A 21,887-nucleotide genomic window follows, 5' to 3' on the forward strand; every position below is an offset into this window, starting at 1 on the left:
CAAGTGACCTAAATCCGTACATGAATGTGGTTTTAATGCTCTACTCTTTATTTAACAGTAATTGGTTCAGGAAAATTATGATTTAAAATAAATTCTTTAAATCGGAAATGCTTCTTTAAAAGAGGGATTGCTATCCAGAACAGTCTTGGAAATCCCTGATGTAAACAAACCGCCCACTTGTAATCAGGATGCCGAAGATGGCAGCGCGCTGCCCAAACGATCTGTACAAAGCAGAGCGTTTGCCAGAACACTGGTGTTCAAGCAACTCTCTGAGTTAATATTTCACCTGCCGATCTGAGTAGCCACTGGGACTGTCATCATCAGCAAGGTACATTTTAAAGGTAAATTACTATCAGGAGAAAATAATGTTGCCAGTGTGGAACTGGGATGGAAAGGATACAAAGAGAACCTCTTGGTAACATGTCATGAATTGATACTGTAGTGTAGAGGTTTGCGCCACCACGTGGTGCTTCTGCGGGGAGTGAAATTGCAACATTGTTCAGTTTGGTGTAAGTTACAAAGAGAACAGCCTGGGTAGAAGTGAGACAACCACAACCAGATGGGGTCCCAGGATCGACCAACAACACGTGAGTGCAACCTTTCGCGCACACACCCACACAGACACGAACAGCGGGTTAGAACAACAATCAATCTCTCTTTCTATCTTTCGTCCTTCACACAAACACTCAGCCATATTTTTTTCGTCCCCCTCTCTCCTTTGGATCCCGATTTAATTATTGCTCCGGCTGCTTAAACGGTGCTTTCTGACATTTACTTTGCTAGTCATTACGTTTACTTGACAATCGTGTTTTAAAAATCAGCAACCTTTTTTCTTGCCTTGTCTTACTGTTCGAAGCGAGATGCTGGGCTGGACGGGGACAAGTGCGCAGGCGTTTACATACGCCGAGAAAATCAGGCTGATTCCGTGCAGTGGCGAGCAGCCAGCTTCAATATTTTCTCAAGTCTGGTTTAGTATAGATTACTCTGCGGGATTTCTTGATTTTGAAATCCAAATATTTAAAGGAGCAATTTAGTGTTTTTAAAGATCGGTTGTTAATGTAAGTCATTTCTTTTCAACAATTAAGGAACTTTAGATAGATTCGAGCTTTACGTTTTTTTATTTTTAACGTCGCAATGATAAAAAAAATTGGCAAACAGTGCGGCTTTATATAAATTTTACTTTGTAAAAGTTCCAAGATCTTAAACATGCATGCTTTAATAATGAGCTCACCACACTATTGTAATCCTGAAGAAAATGTTTACATTTTAAATTTGAAGAACATACCCTATTGATCTTGCAACTAATGGCTGAAATGATCGATAGAACGCAGAGCGCAATTGATGTCAATAAATGCCATAAACACTAGTCGGCCCCGCGGGGTTTATCCTGGAGTTGTTTTCTTGACTTGCATCCAATTCCACATTCAATATCGTTATGAGTATGAATTTACTACCTTATCTGATTATTAAAGAATGTTCCAGATTTGAGCTCTGATCTACTGTGTTGAAGAAAGATTTACATTTAGCTTGCACCTTCAATGCACCTCTCAGGAATGAAGCAAGTTTACACCCATGAGTAAGGTTATTAATCCAAAGAGCACACCAGTCAATTTATGAACAACAGGTTCTCATAGATTATAATGTTATAATGATAAAAATAATCTATCTTAGTGTAATGTCTAATGACAGATCACTGCCTCCCTTCTGTGTTCTCTTGTGTGAACGCACCACCAGAAATAACACTGCTCTTTTGAACTAATGCAATAGGGTTGCTTACTACATTCAAACTGAGAGTAAATCTGACCTTGATCTTGCATCTTGTCCAGAAGGCATTACCTCAGCCCTGCATGAATGACTGCCTAGAACTTTGTGTTTGGGCCTCCAAGGTGGGGCTGAATTTTAGAACTCTGATTCTCATGGAGCCTCAGCTAATAATGGATCTCCTTGAGGGTTAGGAGTGCTGTCATTTGCCTTGGTACCATGGTGTGTAGTATTTCCGAGTTCTGATTGCTATCAAAGTTCAAAGTTAAAAATAAATTTTATTATCAAAGTACATATATGTCACCATATGCAACCCTGAGATCCATTTTCCTGTGGGCATGCTCAGCAAATCTATAGAAGAGTACAGGATCAATGAAAGATCAACCAGGGTGCAGAAGACAACAAACTGTGCAAATGGAAATATAAATAAATAATGAGATAATGAGATAAAGAGTCCTTAAAGTGAGATAATTGGTTGTGGGAATATCTCAACAGATGGGCAAGTGAGTGTAGTTAACCCCTTTTATTCAGGTACCTGACAGTTGAGGGGTAGTAGCTGTTCTCGAACCTGGTGGTGTGAGTTCTGAGGCTCTTATACCTTCTACCTGACGACAGCAGCGAGAAAAAGGCATGGCCTGGGTGGTGAGGATCTCTGATGCTGCTTTCTTATGGCAGTGTTTCATATAGATGTGCTCAATAGTTAGGAGGTGCTCTGCCCTGCTAACTGTGCTTGTGAGTGTATATGTTCAACTCTCCACACTCTTCACTTAGGCTCAATATTCACTGTGATGACCTCTCTGTAAGGTGGGCAGCTGCTGGTAGGAAGCTACCCATTCAGCTATGTCTCACTATAGGTCAGCCACACAGGACTGGAGAGGGAGAAATGGCTCGTTTTCCATTGTTTAGTTGGTCAGCCACGCAGGACTGGAGAGGGAGAAATGGCTCATTTTCCATTGTTTAGTTGGTCAGCCACACAGGACTGGAGAGGGAGAAATGGCTCGTTTTCCATTGTTTAGTTGGTATGTTGTTGTTTCTTGTGTTGTTCTGCTAAACATTGTGGAATGTTATGTTGGTGCCGGAATTTCCTTAGCACATCCTTTGTGTTGGTTGTTAAGTCAAATGACACATTTCACTCTATGTTTCAATGTACTGTACATGTGATAAATTAATGAATCTAAACCTGGAAAAAATTGCAAGAGTTATTGAGATTTTAAAAAAGAGCTGAGCTTTTGCGATGTAAGCTTCACTGGGAAAACAAGCACTTGTCTTTAATTGCTCCTGAGAAAGTGTTTGTGAGCTGCCCTCTTGGACCGTTATGATCTATGACACAAGCGATTCTGTAAATGCTGGAAATCTTGAAAGCACACACACAAAATGCTGGAGGAACTCAGCAGGTCAGGCAGCATCAGTGGACGGATAGAAACAGTTGATGTTTTGGGCCAAGACCCTTCTTCAGTGCTTTATCTTGGCTCGAAATGTTGACAGTTTATTCCTCTCCATAGATGCTGGTGACCTGCTGAGTTCCTCCAGCATTTTATGTGTTCTGCTATAATCTATATAGTGAGGGGACTTGTACCGTGCTGTTGGGGATGGAGTTCTGTGATTTAGACCTATCTGTGAAAAAGTTGCTCTATATTTTCCAATTAGGATGGTGTGTAGCTTGGACATATCACTGGTTGTTGGTGAGATTTCCAGCTGTCTATTCTCCTCTTCCTTCTGGGAGATAATTTCAAAGAAATCTTATTGAGTTCCATTTTGTAGATGGTTTACATGTTGCTATTGGTGCAGAAGATGTGCAACTTTAGAATAGACTGGGTACTAACCTGCTTTGTCCCAGAAGGTGATGTGTTTTGCTTTAGAGTTTTTGGAGCTGCACTCCATTCTTATCTTGTTTCTTTTAGCTATTGGAAAGACTTTGCAGAGTCAGGAAGTGAGTCATTCATTGCAGGATTCTCAGTGCTTGTCCTGCTGTCATAGCTGCATTATTTATGTAATGTCCATTTAAGTTTCTAGTCAGTGATGAAAACACATTGGACAATAAACCCTTTGTCTCCAATCCTGCAACCAGACACCAGCTGCCAATCCAGCAGTATACGCTCTAGAGTTGTAGAAATGGGCTCTTTGACCCATTTAGTTGACACCAACCATCAACCACTGATTTGCACTAATCCTACATCTTTTTTTAGCTTCTCTCTGTATTTGCATAAACACTCCCCCCCCTTATTCTACCACCCAGCTACACACCAGGGACAATTTACAGTGGCCAAATGTCTTGTACCTTTGGGATTTTGGAGAGATCTATGCCACAGGGAGAAGGTGCAAACCCCAAACAGACAGCGCATCAAGTCAGGATTGAACATGAATCTCCAAAGCTGTGAAGCAGTGGCTCTATTATCTGTGCCTTGGATGGGGATTGGCAGTTAAGCACCTTAAGTTTATTTAATAATATACACTCAATGGCTACTTGATTAGTTACATCCTGTACCTAACAAAGCAGCCGCTGAGTGCATGTTTGTTGTCTTCTGCAGCTGTAGTCCATCCACTTCAAGGTTCAATGTGGTGTGCATTCAGATGCTCTTCTACGCACCACTGAGGTAACGCGGGGTTATTTGAGTTACTGTCGCCTTCCCGTCAGCTGGAACCAGTCTGACCATTCTCCTCCAACCTCTCTCATTAACAAGGCATTTTCACCCACAGAACTGCAGCTCACTGGATGTTTATTGTTTCTCACATCCTTCTCTGTAAACTCGTGCATGAAAATCCCAGGAGATCAACAGTTTCTGAGATACTCAAACCACCCTGTCTGGCACCAACAATCATTCCACAATCAAAGTCACTTAGATCACATTTCTTCCCCATTCTGATGTTTGGTGTGAACAACAACTGAACCTCTATATATAAAAAAACAACTGAGCCTCTTGTCCATTCTGTATGCTTTTATGCATTGAGTTGCTGTCACATGATTGGCTGATTAGATATTTACAGGTGTACCTGATAACGTGGTCACTGAATGTAATTTGTAACTTATAATTTGCAGAGTTCGTATGGCTAATGTGCAACTGAGAATGAGACGAGTATCATAACTACACTTAGAGCAGTAAATTTACCAATTAATATTCACTACAAAGGAGACTAATTGATTCGGCCACTGAGTAGTGAGGAACTTTTGCATTGTCAGAGTTGCTGTTGGCTTTTGCGTGAAGCTCTAAATGGAGGGCTCTGTCTCCCCTCTCAGATATATATTAAAGGATAATTCTGCTGGTGTCCTAGATGATATTGCTCGATCAGTGCCATGAAAATGGATGATCTGGTCGTTTATCTCAGTTATGTTCTGTCTCTTTAATGGGCTGATAATGTGCCTGCAGAGCATAGAGTGCACTTCAGAAGGATCTACCTGTCTGTGACAACTTGGCATGTTGTAGAACATGAACAATCTGTAAAAAAATAATAATAGTTCATTAGATCTCTTATAGCAGTGCCTGCTAGCTCAGTTTTTTATTGTGCTTGTGTCTTTGAATAATTCTTGTCTTAGGTGAATAAGACCATAATACCATAAATCATAGGAGCAGAATTAGGCCATTTGGCCTGTCAAGTTTGCTCTGTCTTCCGATCATGGCTGGTTTATTATCCCTCTCAACCTCATTCTTCTGCCTTCTCCCCATAACCTTTGACACCCTGACTAATCAAGAACCTATCAAACTCTGCTTTAAATATACCCATTGATTTGGTGTCCACAGCTACCTATGGCAATGAATTCCACAGTTTCATCACCCTCTGGCTGAAGAAATTCCTCCTCTTTTCTGTTCTAAAGGTATTCTGAGGCTATGCCTTCTGGTCTTAAACTCCCCCACTATTGGAAACATTCTCTCCACATCCATGCTCTCTCGGCCTTTCATTATTCAAATAAGGAAGTGTTGAATGATTCTTATCTTCAGCAAAAAGGGACATGTTGAATGATTTTCATCAGATCAATGGGGAAGTGTAGAAAAATTCTAAGGCTATCTCGAAGTATAATTTATATTTCTCTTGAACTTGCACGAGAATTGCTTATCTTCTTGTTTACTTTGCACACATGTATATTATATTTAATTTATGTTTATGTGAACTTATGTTTGTCCTTGCCTTGTAATGTATTGTGATGCTGCTGCAAAGAGCTTATTTTTGTGGCATTTATACCCTGTGCATGTATCTTTAATGAGAATATTTAACCCAAACTTCGAATAATTCTGATATTAGGCAAAAGATGGAAGTTTCAGTGGTCAATTGCAGCACATTCTATGCACGGTAATTGCATTCCATAAGCAATTAATTAGCTGTAAGGTGTTTTGAGAATGAACTGAAGCTGTCTAAAACCTTCCTCATTCACCTAACATGAAATTACATTCAGTGGCCACTTTATTAGGTACCTCCTGTAACTAATAACCCCACTCACCTCAACACTGAACTGATTTTACAAGCTACTGTATGTACTCACTTCCAAGGGCTCTACAACTAATGCTCTCAGTATTATTTATTTGAAAGTGAGTCTGTAGGATGTGGAATCTGTTCAGATTTGAGGTGAGTGAGGTTATCCCTGTATGCTTCCTGACTGCTGAGTTCCTCCAGCATTTTGTGTGTGTTGCTAAAGAAAGTTCAATACTGGTTTATTTACAATGCCTTTTATGGTTGAAGGTGTCATTCAGCACAAGAGATTCTGCGGAGTCCTGGAAATCCAGAGCAGCACAAACAAAATGCTGGAGAAACTTAGTAGCTCAGGCAGCACCTATGGAGGCGAATAAACAGTTGACGTTTTGGGCCGAGACCCTTCATCAAGCCGTGCACTCAGTGGCCACTTTATTAGGTACACCTGTACACCTGCCTGTTTATGCAAATAAGACCATAAGATATAGGAGCAAAAGTAGGCCATTGACCCATCAAGTCTGCTCCACCGTTCAATCATGGGCTGATCCAATTCTTCCAGTCATCCCCACTCCCCTGCCTTCTTCCCTTACCCTTTGAAGCCCTGGCTAATCAAGAACCTATCTATCTCTGGCTTAAATACACCCGATGACTTGGCCTCCGCAGCCGCTCGTGGCAACAAATTCCACAGATTTACCACGCTCTGACTAAAGTAATTTCTCCACATCTCTGTTCTAAATGGAAATGCTTCAATCCTGAAGTCGTGCCCTCTTGTCCTAGAATCCCCTCCCATGGGAAATAACTTTGCCATATCTAATCTGTTCAGGCCTTTTAACATTCGGAATGTTTCTAAGAGATTCCCCCTCATTCCAGGGAATACAGCCCAAGAGCTGCCAGATGTTCCTCATACGGTAACCCTTTCATTTCTGGAATCATTTTTGTGAATCTTCTTTGAACCCTCTCCAATGTCGGTATATCCTTTCTAAAATAAGGAGCCCAAAACTGCACACAATACTCCAAGTGTGATCTCCCAATCATGTGGCTGCAACTCAATGCATAAAAGCATGCAGACATTGTCAAGAGGTTCAGTGTTGTTCAGACCAAATATCAAAATGAGGAAGAAATGTGATCTAGGTACTTTCACCATAGAATGATTGTTGGTGCCAGACAGGATGGTTTGAGTATCTCAGAAACTGCTGATCTCCTGGGATTTTCATACACAACAGTCTCTAGAGTTTACAGAGAATGGTGCGAAAAACAACAAAAAAGAAAAAAATCGAGTGAGCGGCAGCTCTATGGGTTGAAATGCCTCGTTAATGAGAGAGGTCAGAGGAGAATGGCCAGACTGGTTCAAGCTGAGAGGAAGGCAACAGTAACTCAAATAACCATGCATTACAATAGTGGTGTGCAGAAGAGCATCTCTAAATGCACAACACATCGAACCTTGAAGTGGATGGGCCACAGTAGCTGAAAGCCATAAGCATGCATTCTATTAAGTACAAGAGGAGCCACTTGTTCAGGTTCCTGATGGTTGAAGGGTAATAACTGTTCCAGAAGTTTAAGGCACTTGTACCTCCTTCCCAGTGGCAGCAGCGAGATGAGAGAATGGCCTGGATGGTGGGGGTTCTTGAAGCTGGGTGCTGCTTTCCTGTGGCAGTGTTCTTTGTAGATGTGCTCAGTTATGGAGAGGGCATTTCCTGTGATGGACTGGGTTGTGTTCACCATTTTTTGTAGTATTTTCCATTCTTGGGCATGGAGTTTCCATACTAGGCCACGATGCAACCAGTCAAGATACTTTTCTCTATGCATCTATAGCAGTTTGGCAAAATTTTAGATGACATGCCAAATCTGCACACGCTTCTAAGAAAGCAAAGGTGTTGCTGTGACTTCTTTGTGGTGACACTTACATGCCTGATCCCAGGACAGATCCTCTGATATGATAATGCCAATGAAATTGAAGTTACTGACCCTCTCCACTTCCAATTCCCTAATGAGGACTGGCTCATGGGCCTCTAGTTTCTTCCTTCTGTAGTCAGTAAGCAATTCTTTACACGTGTACCACACCACTGCCCTACCTTCCTCACACTATCTTCCATCATTAACTCCAAAAGATATTGTCGGTTAGTTACAGTGTAACTTGTTGGGCAGCAATCCCACTAGATAGGGTAAAACATCAGTTTTTAGCCTCACCTATGCAGAATATGATTGGACAAAGTAGAAAATTAGCAGTTAAACCAATGCTGTTGAATTATCAATGTGCAGGCTGGGTTAAATTGCTTGAAGGTGTAAATGTAACTCTTCAGTTGTGACTTTGCATACCTCTTCAGTTGCTTGTTCTGTGCAGTGAGCTCTATTTTTATACAGTAGTTAGTCCTGAATAGATGCCCTAATCCTGATATTGTTGGTTAAAGGCATATAACATTTTTAGTATTGCTCTTTATATTTGGCAGATTTCAACTATAACTCTATTTGAAATTCATAGGGCTTTTGAGCAAGTCATCTAATCCACTAGGACCATTTATTAGTCACTGGTGCAAACTGGTGTCCAGGGATTATGATTCTGAATTTGCTTACATTAAAACTTTGATTAAATAATTCAGCTTTTTAATGAAGTTTTTAGGCAGTTTTTTCCAGTTGTGTTATACATCTTGGGGTGTAGTGTCCCAGTAAGCACTCCTGACTGGGATGTAATGCTGAGGCTTTAGAAGGCATTGGTCAAACCACACTTGCCTTTGGGAGCAGTTTTGGGCCCTTGGAGGGTCCAGGGGAGATCCATGAGAATGATTTCAGGAACAAAAGGGTTGAATGCATGAGGAATGTTTGATGGTTCTTGGCCTCAAGAAGAATAATGGTGGATCTCATTGAAACCTTTTGAATATCAAAAGGCCTAGTGGCCTTGGAGAGAATGTTTCCTATAGTGCAGGAGTCTTGAACCAGAGAGCTCAGCCTCAGAATGCAGGGACATCCCTTAAGAACAGAGATCATGAGGAATTTCTTTAGCCAGATGGTGGTGAATTTCTGGAATTCATTGCCACAGATGATTATGGAGGCCAAATCATTAGATATATTTAAAGCAGAGGTTGATAGGTTCTCGATTTTTAAAGGTTACAAGGAGAAGGCAGGAGAATGAGGTTGAGAAGGATAATAATCAGCCGTGATGGAATGGTGGAGCAGACTTGATGGGCTGAATGGCCTAATTCTGCTCTTGTGTTTTATGATCTTGTGGTCTTGACAAATCTCACACCAGTGAAAACAGTCTTTACTTCTGCAGTCGGATTTATCATCAGCAAGTATTTGCCGCACACTTCATTAAGATCGAGGACTAATATCGAGTTTAAAGATGTGTGAAGGAAAAGATGAGAATTCAGGCTAGTAGGGATTCATATGGGATGGGAAGGTTTGAGGGTCAGCATGACACAGGAAAAGGGAAATGTTAATCTTGTTTGCAGTTCAGTCACCAGATGGGCAGCTGAGGAGAAGAAAGGGGTGAAAGTGTAACCAAAGTGTTGGAGAACTGTGATCTGGAAATGAATATCCCTCAGCTGGTTGTTCACCTGCCCTATCCCTCTCTCCCCTCTTTTTTATCCACCTGTCAATCATCCTCTCCACAGCTGGTTCCACCTATCACTGACAGTGACATACCGACAATCTCTGCTTGAATCTCTGCGTGGTCTGCACCTGGCTACGTTCTGACAGGCTGCATCTCTGTCTGGTGTGTGGGGTGGGGGGGGGGGGTGCCACTGCACAGGTTTGAAAGAAGCTGCAGAAACTTGTAAAACTAGTCAGCTCCATTTTGGGTACCAGCCCCCGTAATATCCAAGACATCTTCAAGGAGCGGTGCCTCAGAAAGGCAGCTTCCATTATTAAGAACCCCCAGCACCCAGGGCATGCCCGTTTCTCACTGTTACCATCAGGTAGGAGGTACAGAAGCCTGAAGGCACACACTCAGCGATTCAGGAACAGCTTCTTCCCCTCTGCCATCCAATTCCTAAATGGACATTGGACCCGTGAACACTACCTCACTTATTTTATTATTTCTGGTTTTGCAATATTTGAATATAACTTTAATGTATATACTTACTGTGATTCATTTTTTCTATAGTTACCATGTATTGCATTGTTCTGCTGCTGCTAAGTTAACAAATTTCACAATATATGCTGGTGATATTAAACCTGATTCTGAAATATTGACTTACACTATTTGACCCAGTGTTCTGTATTTGGTTTCAGTGTCTAGCATTTGCAGTCTCTTTGGTCTTCCCTCAAATAGTGATTTCTACTTCAGACGGCTAGTGAGGCAAAGAGTGGAGAGAAACAGACAAAGTGCATTAAACAAAGCAACAGGATGTCTTTGACGATGCTGAATTTTACTTTCAAACATATTGGCTGAACGTGGGGCAGGAGGAGACCATTTGGCCCCTCAAGTCTGTGCAGTTAATCAGTTAGATTACAGACAGTCCTGTGCTTAGCTTCGTCTGAAAGTTTTGGTTCTTCACCTAACAACACACACAAAATGCTGAAGGAACTCAGCTGGTCATTCAGCACCTATGGAGAAGAATAAAGAGTCAATGTTTCAGGCCGAGGCCCTTCATCAGGACAGTAAAGGAAGGGGGCAGAAGAAAGTTGGGGGGAGGGGAAGGAGTACAAGCTGGCAAATGATAGGTGAGGCCAGCTGAGGGGGGAGGTGGGTTGGGATGGAGCAGGAAGAAGTATAAAGCTAGAAGGGGATAGATAAAAGAGCTAAAGGACCAGAGAAGAAGGAATCTGACAGGAGAAGGCATGGGATAAAGGGACGGAGGAGGGGCACCAAAGGGAGGAGATGGATAGCTGAGGAGGTGAGAGGGTAACCAGCATGGGGAATGGTAAAAGAGAGAAGAGAGGAGTTGGGGTAGGAAGTACAGGGGAAACATTACGGAAGTTCAAGAAATCGATGTTCATGCCATCAAGTTGGAGGCAATCCAGGTGGAATGTGAAGTGTTACTCCTCCAGCCTGAGTTTGGCCTCAGTGTGGCAGTAGAGGAGGCCATGGACAGATATGTTGTTACAGGAATAGGAAGTCAAATTGAAATGAGTGGGCACCAGGAGATCCTGGCTGTTGTGAAGTTCTTTACCTCACCTTGTTGTTAAGTGACAGTAACTTAGTAGCCTATAATTACAATTGTTCTTCAGAACTGTACTGCAATAACCAGTTTTTGGAGGCATCCCACAGACTGTCATTGGTTCTACTACACTGCAAATCATATGAAGGAAATATGGTTTATTAGAATAAAACCACAAATTTAATGGGGTGACATTGTCTTAAGTCACCGGGCAGTGTGCCAATGGTATCTTGTCAAGCAATGGTCTGCCTTTGAGTGATCAGTTTACAGTAAAACTGAACGAGCTATAAAACAACATTTAAAAAAAATCCAGTCAGACAGGCAGGTTGAGTTAAAAATTCTTGGAATTATTATCTATGATTCAGTATGTGACTTTATAACTTTGGGTACTTTTTGCTTGACGTTCCTGCACCCTGTTTATAGAATAACCCCATCCCTTATTGACCCTGAAGTTAAAAGTCAACCGCTACTCTGTCTCGTAGGCCTGACTGGCACGGTCTCAAGAAGGTAATGTTGATCATCAAAAGATCCCCACCATCCGGGCAGCTATCATCAGGCAGGAGATACCGAAGCTTAAAGTCCAACACCAGCAGGTTTAAGGACAGCTACATCCACTCAGTTTTTGAACTGACTGGCATAAACCTAATCATAGGTTTAGCTACACTATGGCCACTTTGATCACCTTGCGCTAAAATGGGCTTTTACTGAGAGGTGGCCTGATAGAGGTGTATAAAATGATGAAAGGCATTGATCACGTGGATAGTCAGAGGCTTTTTCCAAAGGCTGAAATGGTTAACACAAGGGGGCACAGTTTTAAGGTGCTTGGTAATGGGTACTGAGGGGACGTCAGGGGTAAGTTTTTTTACACAGAAAGTGGTGGGTGCATGGAATGCACTGTCAGCGGCAGTGGTGGAAGTGGATACAATAGGGTCATTTAAGAGACTCTTGGATTGGTACATGGAGCTTAGAAAAATAGAGGGCTATGCGGTAGGCAAATTCTAGAGTTGTTTACATGGTCGGCACAACATTGTGGGCTGAAGGGCCTGCAATGTGCTGTAAATTTCTATTGGGGTCTATGTTAATGTATGTTTTTCTTGTTTATATGTTGCTTGTATGATTCTATGTGCCTGTGATGCAGCTGCTGTCAGTTTTTCATTGCACCTGTGCAAACATGAACTTGTGCATCCGACAGTGAGCTCAACTTTGACTTTGACTGGGTAAGAACAGACTTCCTCCAGGAGGAAGTGAACCAGATGGGTTTTTATGGCAATTATGTAGATTCATGAGTATTGATATCGAGGTAAGGTTTAGGGAGCTGTTGCTCCAGTAAACTGTAGATCAAAGTCAAAAGTAAATTTATTATCAAAGTACATATATGTCACCAAATGCTACATTGCAACTCATTTATGAAAAACTATCCAAAACAAAAACTGGCAAGCAGCCAATAAGCAAAATAAGAAAAATTGTGCAATTAATAAAAAAAGTTAAAGTGAGAGCATGTGTTGTAGAGTCCTTGAAAGTGAGTCTATAGGTTATGGAGTCAGTTCAGCTTTAAGGTGAGTGGAATTGTTCACGTTCGTTCAGGAGCTTGATGGTTGTCGGGTAATAACTGTTCCTGAATCTGGTGGTGTGGGACCTAAGGCCTCTTTCTCTACATCCTGCCCAATTATTATACTGAATGAGAGCACGGCCTGGATGACTGGGGTCCTTGATAATGGGTGCAGCACTTTTTGTAACTGTGCTCAGTGACTGGGAGGGCTTTGCACGTGATAGACTGTGCTGTAGCCACTGTATGCCAGTGGGGGTGGGAAGGAAGGCTTGGGTGTTTGACAGGCTGTCAGTCAAGCAGTCTGATTTGCCTGGAAGTCTTGACGACTGGTGGTTTTGCACTTGTCTTACTTTAGCAATGGATCACCTCTTGCACCACCATGGACTTATCTTTTTTTTTGCACAGATGTCTATTTGTACACTTTTTTCCACTTCACTTTCTGATACAGGGCCTTGTAAAAGTATTTAGCCCCCAACCCTTTGTTCGCACAAATGTGTATTGCAACCAGGGATTTTGATCAACTTAACTGAGAATTTTTATTTGTGAATCACATGCACTTTATTTCATAGGAGAGCCCCCCCAAAAACAGGGAAAATTGGAAAGCATGAAAAAAGATTAAAAACTGTACTGTCCCTGCTTGTAATACTCATTTATATGAACAAAGGGTTGTGGGCCAAATACTGTTTCAAGGCATTGGATAAATGATATATATTTATGCTCTGTGTTGTCTGGAAGCAAATTTTTTGTTGTTATCTGCATCTCACTGTACTTGTGCGCAAGACAATTGATCCAGGCAAGTGGAGAGTTCTCCCCTGTGCTCTTGATTCCACTGCAGAATCGATCTCTGACCTGTGTTGCTATTGATGTAGTCCCCACCATTTATACTGGGATATTAATGGTGGGGACTTAGTGATGATGGTGCCTTTGCTGAGGTAAGGTATAAATAGTTAGAAACTTTGTTGCTGGAGATAATCATTACCTGGCACTTTTATGGAGCTAAAAGAACATAAACATTACAGTACAGTCCAGGCCCTGTGGCCCACAATGCACCGATCTTAATAGCCTACTCTAAGATCAATCTAACCCTTCCCTCCTACATAGCAATCCATTTTTCATCATCCATGTGTCCCTTAAATGCCCCTAATGTATCTGCCTCTGCAACGTTACTTGTCACTTATCAGTCTGTGCCTGACTGTTGTCCAGGTCTTGCTATGTGCAGGCATGGGCTACTTCATTTGCTGGGAAGCTGTTAGTTTAATTAGTTATTGTGCGATAATCAGTGAACATCCCTACTTCATTAGTCGGGGGATTGAGCTCTTAAGCCGCAAGGTAACGTTACAGCTCTGTAAGGCTCTGGTGAGACCACACTTGGAGTATTGTGTTCAGTTCTGGTCACCTCACTATAGGAAAGATGTGGAAGCTTCAGAGATAGCACCAAGGAGATTTACCAGGATGTACAACACGCTGGAGGAACTCAGCAGGTCGGGCAGCATCCGTGGATTTACCAGGATGATGCCTGGATTAGAGAGCATATCTGATGAGGACAGGTTGAATGAGCTAGGACTTTTCTCTTTGGAGCGAAGGAGGATGAGTGGTGACTTGATAGAGATGTACAAGATAAGAAGGAATAGATTGAGTGGACAGCCAGAGATTTCCCCCAGGGCAGAAATAGTTAATACAAGGGGGCATAACTAAGGTGTTGGAGGAAAGTATGGGGGGGGATGTCAGGTAGGTTTTTTATACAGAGTGCTTAGTGCGTGGAATCATTAGAATCTTCGACTGGCACATAGATGAAAGAAAAATGGAGGGCTATGCGGGAGGAAAGGGTTAGATTGATCTTGGAGCAGGTTAAAAGGTCGGCACAACTTCATGGGCCAAAGGGCCTGTGCTGTGTTATACTGTACAATGTTCTGTGTTCTGACTTTGTGATAGAAGAAAGGTCATTCAGCTGCTGCTTCTCCTCAGCACCTGTGCTTAGGACACTGTCTTAAGTAATTTCTGTAGAGATGTTCTGGCTTTGAACTGACAAACTTCTGACAATAACAACTGTCAATGCCATTTACAGTCCAAACACTCAAAGCCCCACCTTACTGAGCAGCAAGAACTCAAAGGCAGCAGGGCCTGCTGAAGGACACCGCGAATCCTTGTATGATAACAGTGAGCTGGCTGTAATTTGGAAGAGTCACAAAGGCACTAAACCAGAGATCTTTAATATTCTGACTAAATGGAAGGTGGCGGTTTGCAGATGTTTGATGATCTGCATACAATCTAGTTGCTGGGAAGGTAAGTAGTTTCTGGTGCTCAATCTGTGTTACTCCAATTTGCAAATGGAAATGTTTCAAAGAGAAGAAATAACTTGGCTCATCATAGCTCTACCCAGTCTTTGAACTATATATCCAATTAGTTACACACCCTGCCGTTTCTCCTCAGTGTTCCAATGTTTTCCTTTTCAAGTTTAACAACTAACCTTGACATCTCAGTCGTGATGAGCAGATGAATTCCTAAACTGTACACTGGAAAGAGAAAGAACAAGCATCTCTCACTTCCAATCCTTCAGGGCTTTGAAATTTTAAATTAAATGCAATTAATTTGCCACTTCTGAGCACTGCAGAATTCTGTCATTTGCTGATCAATAAAATAATTATTTATAATTTACTATTGAAAAACCCTAAGTCAACAATAGGTAGATAATAGCACTGGAAAAAAATGTGGGTGTTTTTCCTTTCTCTACATCTCAGATGCCTGGGAACCCAATTATTGCCCCATTTAAGGGCAAGTAACAAGATTAAGTTCTCTTTCTGAATCTGAGTCTCATTTGTTCTTGTATTATCTATTAACCCATCAATGGTAAGAGCATAGAAACTATTCAACTTCTCAGGCCTCATATCAGATCAGGGATCGGGAGAACTGTTCATTGTACAGTAGACATCCTTTAAATAGTTCAAATTCTCTGTGAATTGGCTGCTTTAGAAAAGAATCTGGTCAACATTCTACAGAAGAGACAGAGAGAAAAAGAGACAAAGACAAGCACTCCACTCGAATTCAATCCCAATAGGAATACATAAATATTCTCACTGCATTGGGTTCGAGTAGGGCAGGTTAATAGTGACCATAGGTGACTGCAATACCCTGTTGGACATAGGTAATATTGCATTCTGCAAGTCTGGTGCATCGGTTCATTGGCAAGACTGATGGTGGGGGCAGCTGCCTGGACCAGGCCCCCATGCCATGGCGTCGCCTGTTGCAGCCACTAGAGGGGAGGAGATGCAGGAGGCGGTGTGGGAGAGGTCAGAGCCGTGGTGGGAGTGCTGGGATCCGTGCTGGTCCCTGCAGGCCGCTGTCCTGTTGGTGCTGCTCTCCAGTGTTCACTCCCTGGAAGACAAGCAGGATTGCCTTCATCCGTGACTGACCCGGCGAGAGATGAGGAATTGCTGTGCACATGCTCTTGCAGAAACATGGCTCCAGGACAACATCCCATCCACCATCAATCTTCAGTCTATGACTGTCAGTGACTTGTGCGAATATTATATGTGTGACTGCATGTGCTATCATAACTATACGTGCTGTGTGTGACTGAATGTACTGTATTTTGCACCTTGGATCCAGAGGAACGTTGTTTCATTTGACTGTATTTCTGTGTATGGTTAAATGGCAATTAAACTTGAACTTGAGCAGTTTGATCCTGGGGTCAGTGCAAGCTCCTATTTCCTTTCTACCCCCCCCCCCCCCACTGGCCATCACCGCCACTACAACACTTCCATCAGATTCAATGCATTGGCACCCTTATCTTTGCTTTTATTACATGTAGGCCTGTTTAAATTAATACAAAATGCTGGAAGAATGTCGTGAGGGTGTAGATGGATTGATGTTCACTCTTTTACCCAGGGTTCGGGAATCAAGAACTAGAGGGCATAAGTTTAAGGTGAGAAGGAAGAGGTTTTATCAGAATGTATGGGGCAATGTTTTTTTTGCCCATAGGGTGGTCTATGAATGGAATGAGCTGCTAGAGGAAGTGGTATTTAAAAGGCACCAGGATGGGTATATGGCCTCCAAGAGGCCCACAACCTCGCTGTAGGGTTTGGAGGCTTGCGTGCCTCAATGACTCGGAGGGCTATGTTGGCTGGAGTCAGGGATTTATGCTTTGGCTCTTGGTAGGGTTGCTTGTGCAAAACAGGTCAAAGGGTACAGGCCAGACTAAGAGTGGTCCACCAAACCTCCAGGTTTGGAGGTTCAACTCGGGGCTAACAACACTGACTGGTCAAACAAAACTGCTACGGAAACGGCAGTGAAGAATCCTGAGTGCGACGGTCTCCACCCGGGACTTGCATAATTGACAGTAAGCCAAAAGGAGGCTACCGACACGATGAAGGAAGCCGTGAACATCACCAGAGATGGAGGACCTTCACTGCTGCCCTAAACAGGCAAAAGAAGAAGACAAATAAATGGATAGGAAAGGTTCAGAGGGATTTGGACCAAATAAGGGCAAACAAGACTAGCTAAGATGTGAACCTTGGTCAGCCTGCAGCACTCCAGGGTGAGTTTATTTCAATGCTGCATGAGTCTGAATTTATAACTAATGCATTATCTGTGGAAAGCAAAAGCAGTTAATATTTAGTGTCCAAAGACTGGACTATCTGCATTACTTTATCTTCAGTTTTATTATTTCCTATTGTTTAAATGAATAGCAGGCTTTGATCTAAGCTACGAGAAACTGATTTCATTGGCAGAAGGTTTGGTAATCAGAGGGTAGAATTTGAGACAACAGAACCAATGTGCTGAATTACAATGATCTAGAATATGAAGAAAGGTGGAAGATTTAATGGAGATCAGAAACTACAGATGCCAGAGATCAAAAAGTAATAACTGAAAATGCTGGAAACACTCAGCAGGTCAGGGAACATCAGTGGAAAGAAAAACCGAGTTAATGCTTCAGGTTGAGGAAGACCAATCATATCTGGGTAACAGAGAAAATGTTAGGTTAAAATTGCACAGAGGGTGGGTGGGGGAGGGCTGGTTTGTGAAAAGGGAACATCTAAATCTAATGAGCACTTGTATGTTCCTTTGTTGATTTTTGTTCTTTCTCCCTCTCTCTCATCAACACCTTATCACCATGGCAACTCCAGACTCATGCTACCAGGGATGGATCCTTTTTGATGGATGTGCTAATCTTATTCAAACATATAAGATCCTAGAGGTCCACAGCAGTGTAGATTTTGAGAGGTTTCGACACGTAGGAGTGCCTCGAACAAGGGGCACAACTGCAAGATGGGGGACAGAGATGGTTATTTAAAACTGTGGTGTGTAGAAATTTCTTCCTGCAAAGGACGGTGAATCTCTGGAGCTTTCTATGCTGGTTGTGGTGGCTTGATCTGTGGAAGGATTTAAAGAGGAGGTGGATACATTTTTGGAAGATCAGTGATTCCACTGGTGGACCAGGCTAGAGGGACCAAGTGGCCTACTCCTGCTCCAGGTTAGTTGTGTTCTTATGATACTGAACTACATTTGTATGGGGTGCCACTGTAGCGTAGGGGTTACAGTGCCAGCGTCTCTTGTTCAATTTCCGCTGCTGCCTGTAGAAGTTTGTACGTTCTCCCTGTGACTGCATGGGTTTCAACTGGCTTCTCCAGTTTTCTCCCAGATCCCAAAGATGAATTGGTTCCATGGTGTAATTGGATGGCACAGGCTCATTGAGCCAGAAGAGCCTGATATCATGCTGTATCTCTAAATTTTAAAAAAAATTAAAAACTGACTAGTTCTGTACAGAAAAAAAAGTTACCTGAAAATATTGAATTTATTATTGTATCTGGAAGGCTACAAAGTGCTCAGATGGAAAATGAGATGTTGTTCTATATTTACATTGGGTCTAGATTTCCCTTTTCCATTCATCCCTCCCAACTGATCTCCCTCCTGGTGCTTATCCTTGCAAGCATCTGCATCTGCCCCTGCACCTCCTCCCTCACCACCATTCAGAGTCCTAAACAGTCCTTCTAGGCGAGGTGACACTTCACCTCCTCCGTTGGGGTCGTCTATGGTATCTGGTGCTCCTGGTGCAGCATCTTCTACATCAGTGAGACCTGGTGCAGATTGGGGCACAGTTTTGTCAAGTACCTTCACTCTGTCCACCACAAAAGAGAGGATCTCCAGTGGCTACCCATTTCAATTCGACTTTCTATTCCATCCTGACATATTCTCCAAGCTGATGGCGCGAACAGCGATTTCTCTAACTTCCGATAATTTCTCTCCCTCCCCCTTTCTCCCTTTTTCCATTCTCCATTCTGGTTACCTTCTCAGCCCTTCTCTTTTCCTCACCTACCCATCACCTCCTTCCCTCTCTTCCATGGTCCACCATCCTCTCCTATTAGATTCCTTTTTCATCAGCCTTTTATCTTTTTCATTTATTCTTTCCCAGCTTCCCATATCATCCCTCCTCCCCCACACAGCCACCTTTTCCCCTCTCTCCTGATCACATCTATCACCTGGGAGCCTGTATCCTCCAACCCCACCCCCATCTAGCTTCCGCCTCCTTGCTTTCTAGTCCAGCCTGAAATGCCACATGTTTATTCCCCTCCTTAGATCCTGCCTGACATGCTGAGTTCCTTCAGTATTTTGTGTTGTATGAGGGGAGCGGTAAATTTATTGGAAGAGCGGACTAGGGAGTTGCAAAGGAAATGTTCCCTTTAGAAGGCTGAAAGGGGAAGGGAGGAGAGGATGGGATGTGCCCATTCTAACAATGACTTCCTTTCTTGTTTAACCCTTCACAAACTCTCAAGCGCAGCTGGTTACATTGACTCTGCCACCCTCTTCCCACTCCTTCCTCATGATAGCAGAGAATTCGATTCCCGTCTCTGATACTCCCTCGTAGCTTCACTTCCTTCTCCTTCTTGTCTCCTTCAGCATCCGATTTCTCAGGCTCTACTTGGCTCTCTTCCATCTAGATCAGTGTATGTGTAAAATTACTAACTATGTGCAGTCACTTCAGTGTTCTGGAGTTTCAGTGTGCGAGAAATGACTCATTTTAAATTTCTAACTAGAAAGTGAAAGTGCAGTAGGAATGTATTCATAGCGACTGAAACCACAGTCAATATCAAAGCCTGAGCCAGGCCTTCTGCTGTGAATAACATTTGCTTATTTTTATACTAAAGCACACAGAAGGTCTGAAAATCTTGAACATGAACATTCCACAGTTTTTGTACAGATTGATCACCAAGCTAAGGGTAACTACAAATAGTTTGAGTTCTAGGATTAGGTCTTAATGTCAGAATGGGAAATTAGTAGAAAGGTTTGTTTTTAATCATCACAAAGAGAAAGGGAAACTGTCAGCGAGGTCAAACAAAAGTTGAATCTCTGCCGGTCATGGTTAACCCTTTTATTACCAAAGGATTTTACTTTTAGCTTCAGAAACCTCGATCTTGTGCAAAATTTTGGTTATGCAGAGTAAGGGAGTAAATCAGACAAGGTCATGTATGGTTAATAAGTAAGCCGAATTGTAAAGGATCTTGTTCTGATTAGTAATTGTTCATAGAGGAAAGGGAGGTGTGGAGGTAGGTTGGAGAGTAGGAGGAAGAAAAGAGAACATACAGTACGGCATAGTACAGGCCCTTTGATCCGCGATGTTGTGCAAACCTTCTAACCTACTCTAAGATCAATCTAACTCTTCCATCCTACAGAGCCCTCCATTTGTCTATCATCCACGTGCCTATCTAAGAGTTTCTTAAAAGTCCCCTGCCTCTACCTCAACCCCTGGCAGGGCTCATCCACACACTCAGTACTCTCTGTGTTTAAAAACTTAACCTTTGACATCCCCTCCTATATTTTCCTCCAATCGCCTTAAAATTGTGCCCCTCACATTATCCATTTCCACCCTGGGGGAAAAAAGTCTCTGGCTGTCTACTCTATTCCTTTTATCGTCTTGTACACCTTTATCAAGTCACCTCTCATCATCCTCTGCTCCAAAGAGAAAAGGTCTAGCTCACTCAACCTAATAAGACATGCTCTCTAATCCAGGCAGCATCCTGGTAAAACTCCCCTGCATCTTCTCTAAAGCTTCCACGTCCTTCCTATAACGAAGCAGCAGGATAAGATCATAGGCTCATTGGGAGGGTATTTAATATGTCCCTTCTCTCATTTGAAGATAGATATATGAAGATGTTGAAATGCTTCCTGGAACACATGACTAGGTTGTGGAAGGATAGGATGAGAGTGAACCAAATAAAGCAGATGTACACTTTTCACCCTGGAAAGGAAAGAGTTAAAAGCAGCAGGCTGCTTTATGAGCCTTGCTTTCAATTTGAATCCAGAGAGAATAGCACATTAATGAGGGGAAGCTCCACCATTAGGTCTCCCAGTCTTAGAATGGGATGCTGCTGTCCCATAGCTCACGTGATTCTGGTCCGATCCTGTCTCTTTTTCCCTGTGGCTGCGTGCATTTCCCTTGGCTGATCTGGTTTTCACCCACATCCCAAAGACACACGGACTGGTAGGTTAATTGGCCACTGTCATTTGCCTCTAGTGTCTGGGTGAGCGGTAGAGCCTGGAGAAGTTGGTGGGAAATGTGGGGAAAATAAAATGGGATTAATGCGCTTGATAATCAGGATTGACTCAATGTGCTGAAGAGCCTGCTTCCATCTCGTAGGACTTTATACCCCTAAAATGAGCCTCCATCTCCCTCTCTGGCACAAGGAGAAGATCTGAAGCCACAAGCGAGTGCAGATGCTGGAATTTGGAAAAAGCTCCAACAGATTTTTTGTTGCTAAGGGAAGATCTCATTGTCTAGGTTTGTAGCAGGGAAGGACAAAGAGAAGTATCCTGATCAACATACTTCCCTCAATGAGCCGCACCCTAAGTTCGAAAGTAGTTCATTCCAGTTATGGAAGCTTGCTGTGTATAAATATGGTGCTGGATTTCCATTGAGGATAAGTTGGACAGACTAGCCTTGTATCCATGGAGTTTAGAAGGTTGAGTACTGAACTGTATAAAATTTTGAGGGGTCTTGATAGACATCATGTAGACAAGATATTTCTTGTAGGGGAGTCTAAGATTAGCTTTATTTGTCACATGGACATTGAAGCATGCAATGAAAT

The 21,887-nt window shown here is 42.6% G+C and overlaps 1 protein-coding gene across 3 annotated transcripts in view; it reads left to right on the forward strand.

Moving 5' to 3' along the window:
• Positions 1–220: 220 nt before the first annotated feature.
• The window catches only part of tbkbp1 (TBK1 binding protein 1), a 178,118-nt gene continuing 156,451 nt past the window's right edge, over positions 221–21,887 (forward strand). Inside the window, exon 1 of one of the 3 annotated variants that reach the window (XM_059956396.1) lies at positions 221–341. The gene's annotated coding sequence lies outside the window, so the exon portion shown is untranslated. Of the gene's footprint in view, positions 342–434; positions 588–14,977; positions 15,091–21,887 lie in introns of those variants that run through there. The other 2 variants (XM_059956395.1, XM_059956397.1) reach the window with 2 other exon arrangements.

Source organism: Hypanus sabinus, chromosome X1 (genome assembly GCF_030144855.1).
Source record: "Hypanus sabinus isolate sHypSab1 chromosome X1, sHypSab1.hap1, whole genome shotgun sequence".
Lineage (NCBI taxonomy): Eukaryota > Metazoa > Chordata > Chondrichthyes > Myliobatiformes > Dasyatidae > Hypanus > Hypanus sabinus.